At 42.1% G+C, this 10,606-nt stretch overlaps 1 protein-coding gene across 8 annotated transcripts in view; it reads left to right on the forward strand.

Moving 5' to 3' along the window:
• FAS (Fas cell surface death receptor) overlaps nt 1-3,208 on the forward strand; it is a 54,268-nt gene extending 51,060 nt beyond the window's left edge. For all 8 annotated transcript variants that reach the window (XM_079138336.1, XM_079138337.1, XM_079138332.1 and 5 more), the window contains one exon: nt 2,555-3,208. The gene's annotated coding sequence lies outside the window, so the exon portion shown is untranslated. The remainder of the gene's footprint in view (nt 1-2,554) is intronic.
• Nucleotides 3,209-10,606: the final 7,398 nt, after the last annotated feature.

Below are 10,606 nucleotides of genomic sequence, written 5' to 3' on the forward strand. Positions count from 1 at the left end.
AATTTTGTTGAGAATTTTTGCGTCGATGTTCATTAAGGATATTGGTCTGAAATTTTCTTTCCTCGATGTGTCTCTGTCTGGTTTAGGTATCAGGGTGATATTGGCTTCATAGAATGAGTTTGAGAGGGTTCCCTCCTCTTCTATTTTATGGAATACTTTGAGAAGTATTGGAATGAGCTCTTCTTTAAAGGTTTTGTAGAACTCAGCTGAGAACCCATCTGGTCCTGGACTTTTCTATGTTGGTAGGCTTTTGATGACTTCTTCTATTTCAGTACTTGAAATTGGTCTATTTAAATTGTGTATGTCCTCCTCATTCAGTTTAGGCAATTCATATGTCTCTAGAAACCTGTTGATGTCTTCGAGGTTTTCTGTTTTGTTGGAGTATAGATTTTCAAAATAGCTTCTAATTATGTTTTGTATTTCACTCCTGTCTGTTGTGATATTTCCTTGTTCATTCCGAATTTTAGTGATTTGGGTTTTCTCTCGTTTTCTCTTTGTTAGTGTGGCTAAAGGTTTATCAATTTTGTTTATTTTTTCGAAGAACCAACTATTTATTTTGTCAATTTTTTGTATTGTTTCTTTTGTTTCAATTTCATTGATTTCAGCTCTGAGTTTAACTATTTCCTGTCTTCTACTACTTTTGGTGCTGGTCTGTTCTTTTTCTCGGGCTTTGAGCTGTAGTGTTAGGTCGTTTATTTGTTGAGTTTTACTTCTTTTATTAAATGCGCTCCATGAAATAAATTTCCCTCTAAGTACTGCTTTCATAGTGTCCCAGAGATTTTGATATGATGTTTCTTTGTTCTCATTTACCTCTAAGAATTTTTTAATTTCCTTCCTAATATCTTCTGTTCTTCATTCATCATATAATAGCATATTGTTTAATCTCCAGATGTTGGAATAGTTTCTGTGTTTTACTCTTTCATTTATTTCTAACTTCAATCCATTATGATCTGATAGAATACAAGGTAGTGTCTCTATCTTCTTGTATTTGCTAACATTACCTTTGTGGCATAATATATGGTCTATTTTAGAGAAGGATCCATGTGCTGCTGAGAAGAAAGTGTATTCGCTGTTGGTTGGATGGTATATTCTATAAATGTCCATTAAGTCTAGATTATTGATTGTGTTATTGAGATCTATGGTTTCTTTGTTCAATTTTTGTCTGGAAGATCTGTCCAGTGGTGAGAGAGGCGTGTTAAAATCACCTAGTATTATTGTGTTATGGTCTATTTGGTTTCTGAAATTGAGAAGGATTTGTTTGACATACATGGATGAGCCACTGTTTGGGGCATAGATGTTTATGATTGTTATATCTTGCTGATTTATGCCTCCCTGAAGCAGTATGAAATGACCTTCTTTATCCCTTCTGACTAACTTTGGCTTGAAGTCCACATTATCTGAAATGAGGATGGATACTCCAGCTTTTTTGCTGAGGCCATGTGCATGGTATGTTTTTCCCCATCCTTTCACCTTTAGTCTATGGGTATCTTTTTCTATGAGGTGAGTCTCTTGTAGGCAACATATTGTTGGATCCTTCTTTTTAATCCAATCTACCAGTCTATGTCTTTTGATTGATGAATTGCTCCTATATTTTAGTCACCTTTTTAATTGCTGTGACTAAAAAGAACTGACAAGAACAATTTTAGAGAAAGAAAAATTTACTTAGGATTTATGATTTCGGAGGTCTCAGTTCATAGATAGTTGCTTCCATTCCTGTGTCCGAGGTGAGGCAGAACATCATGACTGAAAGGTGTGGAGGAGAACATGACAATCAGGAAGCAGAAAAATATAGTTCCACTAACCAGGGACACAATATATTCCCCAAAGACACTTCCTCAGTGACCTAACTCCTTCATGCACCTGCCTACAGTTACCACCCAGTCAATCCATTCAAGTGTATTAATGCACTGATTAGGTTAAGCCTCTCATAACCCAATCATTTCACTACTGAGCCTCCTTTGTCTCACACATGAGCTTTTGGGGAACACCTACTATCTAAACAATAACATTATACAAAATGACATTTGAAAAATTCAATATCTAGTCATGATAAAACTTTTCACAAAACTAGTAATAGGAGGGAATCAACCTGGTGAAGGACATCTAGGTAACATCTATGACTAACAAACTACTTAATGGTTTCTCCTTCCAATGGGTCTAGTATCCCCAGATGAAGGAGGTGAGTGTGGAAAAAGTCAATGAACTTGTTAAAATTACACAATCAGTAAAGTCAGAAAATTTTAAAAAATCAATAGGCTGTTATCCAAAAAAATTGCAATCACTCAAAATCTAGCTAAGATCTTAAAATTGTGTTTAACTTTTCCCTACCTTGATGTTTGGGTTAGATAAATAGGACTTAAGCAGCAACTTGGAAATATCAGAAATAATGTCACATTCTTTCTGGAGGCTGCAGTATGCTATTCATCAGATATGGTTTGGGAGATGATTAAAGGGAGTAAAGATGAAGTTATTGGACCAGTATTAGCTTTGTTTATCTGTTTATTCATACATTTATTCATTCAATAAATGTTTATTGCCCTTCTACTCTGAGCAGGCTCTGTGCTAGGTCTGGCCTATTTCCATGATGACCTCCAGTGAGAAGGCGGACCTTAATGACACTGTCAAATGCTATGTCACAACTTTGATGAATGTCCCTAGAAGAAAAGGTGAAGGAGCAGCTTGATGAGAGAATTTGACCTTATGTGTGAAATCAAGAGAGTGACTGGTGTTCTGAGATCTCAAGCAAGGAAGAGCAAGAAGCAGGAGCAAGCAAGAGGATAGACAAGGAAGAGCTACATCTCTGTGCCAGGAGACCACCAATAGCCTGGAGCCCAGGAAGCGGGTTGCTAATGACTGACTCTACCTTTGCCATAGCTTGGGAAGTTTCCCGTTACAGGCAGGGGAAGTGCAGCGAATATTTGCAGGACTGGAGACTAAGCAGTAATTAACTGGGATGTTATAGCATCTTTTCGTTTTCAGAAAGGCTGCTTGTTTCATTTCTTCCTTGCCATACAGCACTGTGTTTGGGGTTCTGTGAGTAGGTCTGTGGGCTCTACAATCTTGAAAAGACTAAGCCTCTTGTTCCTCTTAGATGCTCCCTGAGGGGCTGTTTCCCCAGAAGAGAAGGTTGGTTCCAGGGTGAGTAGTAGCAGGAGAGATGTACATGTTGTCAGGTCCCTGGATTCATGGCCAGGGTACAATAGCTTGGACGGAACAAGTTTTACTTTTTATGCCAATAAAATATTTGTATTTTGTGCTGAGGCTGAGATTCAGACCCAGGAAGCAAGGTTCAGGGTTCAAGCAGTTGAAAGAAGACCTGAGGCATGGTTGGGATGGCAGTCACTCTTTATTCAGATGCAGAAATAGTCCCTAGCCAGCCTGCAACCAAGCTATTTCAATAGACCTTTTTTTATACTCAGGCCAGTCAAAAAAAGCTACGCTGTCAACAGTTTACGTCAGTGAGCACATTCGCACAAGCAAATGTCTATGATCTCAAGTACATATCTGAATCAGAAAGTTTATGACATTAAAATCATAGCCCACCAGAAACCCAGTGAGAAAACCTAACTACAGCCATTTTGGGCCTGCCCCAACAATTCACCCCTTTAGGATTCTTTGCCATTAAATCTATGCATGTGAAGTTTTCTGCAATGATCCCTTAGTGAGAAGGTCAGAGCCCTGCATCCACAGGTCATGAAAACAATATAAGCTGCAACAACATATAACCAGAAGACTGGTCTTATCACCTAGAATTACTAAAAACCATTGCCAGTTTCATCCCATATTGAGGTGGCAATAAAAGTCTTTCCCAGCCATGTCCAATTGTTCTGGGACACAGTCTGGATTCATCAGTGTAGTCTAGGAGCAGAACTCATAGGCACTTTGGTGCATATCAAACAGGCAGAGGTGTTTGCTACTCTGATGCAGGTGTGTGCCCAGTTCACAATGGCGGTGGCATGGACACACCAATGGATGAAAGGACAAAGCAGTTATAGGCCCTAGTACAGGTAAATCACATACATCTGGGAGAATGCATGCCAGCTTTGAGTCCTGGGAAAGCACAGTGGCTGCCTATGGAGGCTTTCCTGGGCAGTGATACCACACCAGTACAACTAGGTCCTGAATTTCAGTAGGCTCAGTGTGCACCAGCACCAGGGAACCCAAAAGGAAATAACAAATGTGCCCTTTAAAATCTGTCCCACACAGATTTTAGATTTTAGATTTTTGTAGGATCCGACCAAGTCACATGTGCCTGGGTTTGGGGGACATTCACTAGTTACCCATGGCATTACAAGGAGCTCATATTCCAAACTTTTTCTCCATGGGGCTAACAGGGCTACCCAATGAAGGTGGAAGAATTTTATTGTTCAGGGCCCTGTTCATACCACAGTTTGTCCCCTAGTCAATCCAGTTGGAGCAGGCAAAAGAACATTCCCTTATTTCCCAAACCCAGATTTAAGTACAATATCTTCTATTGTCATTGGATCTGTATTGGGGCTGCTACGGGGTGTAGCCAAGGCTCCATAGGAGCTGGTCCCCCTCACCAGGGATGCTCATTCAGAGCTCTCACAACTGCCCACAGACACTGTGACAACCCCCTCACAGAGTGTGTTGAGTGTAGTCCTAAGTCCTTGTTTAAGCAGGCCATTATATCTACCACACCTGCAGCCTGCATGGTATGGGACCATTGAACCTGTAACTGAGTTGCCCATTGCTGCACAGCCTGACCTGTGAAATGGGTACTTTGATCACTCTCTATTGTGATGAACCAGCTGTACAAGGCCATCAACACAGTCAAGGCACAAATAATAGTACACTTGCTTGACCACAGGGCCAGGCAAACAAAAAACTAGTAGCTATATCAACTGCTGGCAAGGCAAACATGACCTTTTCTGACCTCAGTTAAAGTGCCAATGTAGTCAACCTGCCATCTGGTCCATGTTTTACCTTACCATTCATGGCTCTAAGGCACTGGGGGTGTGGATATTCACAAATGCAAACCACACATGCCTGGCAGGCCTCTACCAAGGAATCCCACATTAAAGGCAGACCCCATTGTTTGACTACATTCCATGTAGTTTTCACAACTGCATTCTGTAGGTGGCGGTACAACCAAGCCAACAGGTCAGTGGGAGGTACCACTGTAACCCCAGCACCCTAGCCAAACACCTGCTTCATCATTCCTTGGGCCAGTCAGCAAGGCATGGTCAGTAACATGTACTACAATTGTTGCTTTTTCATGGCCTATGACCCAAAGGTCCTGCCAAACAGCTTGATCTTACAAAGGTTGATGCCCTGCCATTCAATTGTCTACTTACAATGTAGTAATCCACAAAGTTAACTCCTTAAAAACAGTCCTATCTCCACATATAACTGGGGGTCCTGCTTCAATCAATGCCACCATCCATATGGCACCTAACTCAGCCCATTGACTGCTGTGTCCCATTTCTGCATCATACCACGAGATGTCAATATGGGGCTTTATAGCACCAGCAGTACAATGGGCAGAGGGCCCTCTACTGCATCCGTCAGTGTGCCAAACACTGTCACCCACCAGGGTTGCTCCTTCCTTGAAGAGCAATGGCTCTATTGGCTCATGTTTATTAGCACTGTCTGGTACTTCCTCAGTTGCATGTTGTCCCAGCCCTAGAATGTGTTGGAGCTCCTGGGACAAGGGACTAGTAGATAAGGTACTCCTTTATCCCAAATGACCCCTCACAACCACTTTGCTAGGGTTGGTGTCTGGAATATACTTGTCCTCAGGGTGACTGCACAATTCCATACCCATCCTGCCACAGCATACCAAAACTTCAGCAGCACCTGTGATGGCCTCTGAGGCCAACAGAGTTGCATACAGAATAGAAAGCTGCTTCTTTATCAGGATGCATCCTTCCACAACTGTGACCAGAAGCCCAGTGGTCTCTGCAGCCACTCATGCTGCTGCCACAGGCCCTACCCTAAACCTTCCTGGGTTAACATGAATACCCAACTCAAAGGGACAAGTTGAGGTCTACTAGCTTGCTGAATGGCTGTCTAAGAGGCCTGAAAGTTCTGTGCACCTGCTTCAGTCCAGTTCCATGGTGCCCCTTTCTTCACCAGGTCATAAAGGGGATAAAACAGTTGGGCCAAATGAGGAAAAAAATCCTGCCAATATCCCAAGAAACCCATATAGGTCTGCAATTGTTCAACTGTTGCTGGTCATGAATATGCCTGGATTTTATCAATAACAGCTTCTGGCACAACTTTTGTCTTACCCGACCAAAGAACACTCAAGAACTTGACTGACAAGCCAGGTCTCTGCACTTTGGTGGTGTTTGCTGTCCAGTCACATGTCTTCAAATGGGCCACTAAGGTCAGGGCCATAAGCTCTAAATCTCAAGAGAGTCAGAAGTCAATAACACATCATCTACATAATGAAACATATGTATAGTAGGCAGCTGAGTCTTTTGGGTCAGGTCGTTCACTGGTCACCAAATGATGGCATATGGTTGGGCTGTGTGAATAATCTTGTGGCAACACTGGAAATGTCCACTGCCAGCCTTCCCATGTGAAGGCAAACTGCTCTTGGATCTCCATGATCAGAGTAATGAAAAGAAAGCATGAGCCAAGTCTGACACAAAATGGTAAGTGTACAGTTGCAAGGTCAATTGGTCCATGTGATCCTGCACTGAGGGAACTGCTGCCTGCAGAGGAAGCACCACTTCATTCAATTCTCAATAACCCAGTCATTCTCCAAGTGCCATCAGATTTCTTCACTGGTCACACTGGGGACTTAAGGGGGTGGTATCATGTCCATCTTCTCCAGTTTCAGAATAACAGCTCCAATTTCTTCATGTCCCTGTAGGAGGTAGTACTGTTCCACCATCACAGTCCTCTGGAGTTGCTGCAAGACCTGAGGCATGTGTTTTGCATAACCTCTCATAATCACCTGTTCAACTCACATATGGACATGGAACTCCCCCACTGAGGTCTGCAACCATAGTCCTTGGAGCACATCTATACCCAAGATATACTCTAGGATAGAAGACACCTGTATTGTATATGTTCATGGTGGCAAATGACCTATCCCCAGCAGTAAGGACACTGCCATTACCTTGAATGTCTGTCCCACATAGCCATGCTTAAGGGCATATGGAACTGGAAACTTATTAGCATTGCCAAACACTAGGCTATATTCAGCTCCAGTATCCACCAGGGCCAACACCCTCTGTAACATAATTTGTGGATCAGTGGATAGCAAGCTCCACATGTGGCCTTTGGTCCAAGTCTGTTCCCACAGGGCAGGCACCTTGGCTGGATTCTTAGTTGTATTGAAACAAAGTTCCCTCATTCCTCAGAGAAGCAGACAAATGGTCTTGCAGTTGCACAGGTCGGGCTTCTTGGGGTGCTCCTTTACCACTGTCCATTCTCATGCACATTGCTGCTCTGGGCATAGCTGCTTCCGCAGCTCAAGCACCACATTAGGCTGACTGTCTTTTTTTCTGGTGGTCTACCCCTGTTGCCAAGATATCAGCCCACATTTGCTTGTGAGTGATTCTAATGGGCACTTTCTTTGTCTCACCTTCAAGCCCCTCTCACTATGTGTACATTTTTTGAGTGCCATCTGCTCCTGGCTGCTCCCAGGCTAACCATCATGGTAGTAACTTCATTAAGGGGGTGATCGACTTATGAGGCTAAAATAGCCATCAAAGACCCAAAGGTGTCCAGTGGAGCATGCTGCAAACCCAGTCCCTCATGTCACTAGTAAATCTTTCATCATCTGGCCCTTGTGTATTCATATTATTGCCTGACACATGCTGAGCTCTCATAGAATCTACACCAAATCAGCACAGTATTGCCATTTACTCCATTTCTAGCAGCTTACTGGCATCCATTCAGCTTGCACAGCTGCATAAATTCAATCTATCTAAGAGTGCTTACCATCTTCATTCCTGTGGCTGTTGGACAATGGCTGTCTCAGGAAGGGGTAAGTAGCAATGGATGCCATGCTCCATCTCCTCTGGAGTGCAAACAATGCTGTCCACCCCTAGATTCCACAGTCACAAAGACCATGTGGCCAGGGTCTTCCCAGGTCACTGGGAAACTGCTTACCCAAGTCCACTAATTCTGCAGGGGCATATGGTCACTATGTAGTATACTCTGTAACATTTGGTTGCCTGATTGCCAGACCTCCAGGGGCCTGGGGCTGCTCATGTTTCGTCTTCCGCTGCACCAGGGGGTGGACTCACAGTTAGGGCTTTTACTTAGGCTCTTCTTGAGATTCCACCTCCTTACTTCAGAGGTCCTGAACACACCTGACTCACATACCTCAGCCTTCTGAGTGCAAATGTACCACTACAAGGCTTCCAGCTTCTCTTGGAGGACAAAGAACTGGGCAGCATTCTGCAGAGCCTGGCTTTCAGTGCAGTGAGAAAAATTCACCTCACTGCTTCCTGCACAGCAAATCATGCAAGTGGGAACTCACTGCTTGCCAAGCCTTCTCTATACTCACAGGTGACCCATCTACCATATCCCAACTCTCCACAGGAGCCCATGTCAATAGGACCATGGTGACCAAGTGCCATATGCTATCAGTGACCAAAGGTTCCCCTCATCTGCCAGAGTCATTATGTCTCTCACCTGTGAAAGATCCTGCTGACTAGGTCAACTGTTGTGCTAAAGTTGAGGCTCAGGCCCCAGAAGCTGAGTTTGGGGCTGCAGCAGTTAAAATAAGACGTGAGACATGGTTGGGGTGGTAGTCATTCTTTATTTGGAGGTAACAGTAGCTGCTAGCCAACCCCCAAGCCATTTCCATAGGCCTTTTTTATATGCAGATTAGACAAGGCATACTGCCAACAGGTTACATCAGTGGGCACAAGCTCACAAGCAAATGTTCATGACCTTGACTACACACTAGAAACACAGCCTGCCAGAAGCCTCAGTGAGGGAGACTAACTATAGCCCTTTTGCACCTGCCGAACAGTTTTATAAATTAACCTACATTTTAGAACTGCCAGATGAATATAACAATAATATTATTATTCAAGACAAAATTATTTTATATACCTATGTTAACTTTTTTGAGGGAGAAAATATTACTTTCATTCTAAGCATGAATAAATTGAGGATCTGAGAAGATATGACTTTGTACAAATTCATGATTCTTTGTGTGACAACTGAGACTGAGTACTGAGTTCTTATACTCCGGAGTTTTTTATAAGATAAAGAGCAATGTCATTTGTAGGAAATTTAGTCATGGCCTCACAGGAAGCCTAATGAGCTTTCACTGAAAACTAGCACATGCCTGGCATGAGTTCTGGAGTTACTTGAGGATTGCCTGTCCTGCCAGAGCAGGTCCCCAATCCACATTTTGTACAGGTGACCAGCCCAGGCTCAGGATTAAACCAGGCAGGCATTTTATTGTCTTTTATTGCCTTGTGTTGCTTTTCATAAACTCAGCATGTGTGCGTGCTATAGAGAGAGAGAGAGAGAGAGAAAGAGAGAGATCGATTCTCTACTCTGTAGTTTAAAAAAAACTGTAACTAGCTATAGTTGCCTTGTCTGTTTCCATATGATTCTTTGATAATTATACTTGACAAAATGATTGAGATTGCAGCTAACTGGCTTTAGAATCACCCCCTGCCCAAACATTGTATTTTGCTAATTCAACAGATATGTATTATTTATTATCCAAATGGATCCCAACACTGAGTTAAATGATTGAGATATAATAATGAACATACTAGAACTACTAGATAATGGTCTTACCACATTGAATTTTCTCGTGGTGAAAACATGTATCAGAAAACTTCCATAATAATTAACTAAATAATTTATAATGTAGTAAGGGATATTAAAAAAGCACAGGTGCTATGAATGGCATAGGAACATGAATTTAGTCTGGGGTAACAGTGGAAGACCAGGGAAGGGTTTACTAAGGAAATGATATTGAATTGTTTCTTTCCACATCTAAATATGTCTCTATATAGACATGAACTGATAGATAATTGTGAGAACTTAAAGGCAGTTGTCTCCAAGCAGTGGAATTATGTGGGATTGTCATCTATTCATCTATACACACACACACACACACACACACACACACACACACAGATATAAATATAATGTATGCATGTATACATACATATAAAATATTATTATGTATACATATTCTTTTATAATAGTAATGTTGGAAGGAAGAATTTTCTTGACTGACTTAGTCCTTGACTAGATCTGACAATAAAACTGACAAAGATTAACAGTAGAAAAGCACACAAACTTATTTAATATAAGTTTTAAGTGACACAGGAGCCTTCAGAAATGAAGACTCAAAGACATGGGTAAACCTGTGTATTTTTTATGCTAGATGACAGGACATAATATATAATATAATATAATAACTAGGGAAGGGAGATTTAGCAAAACCTGTTTGTTGAGATTCTTCTTGGCACTGCTGAGTCTTCCAGGATAAAGCTATTTCTTTCCTCTTTATATAGGGAAGATACCTCACAAATGAGGATCCTATGATCTGTTTCAGGGAAAAGGGCAAGGGAAGGTCAGAGTGTGACCTTTCCAGGTTTTATAATCTGCTTCAAGGGAGGAGGGTGGGGAAGGTGAGGGTGACTTG

Source organism: Sciurus vulgaris, assembly GCF_902686455.1.
Source record: "Sciurus vulgaris genome assembly, chromosome: 4".
NCBI lineage: Eukaryota > Metazoa > Chordata > Mammalia > Rodentia > Sciuridae > Sciurus > Sciurus vulgaris.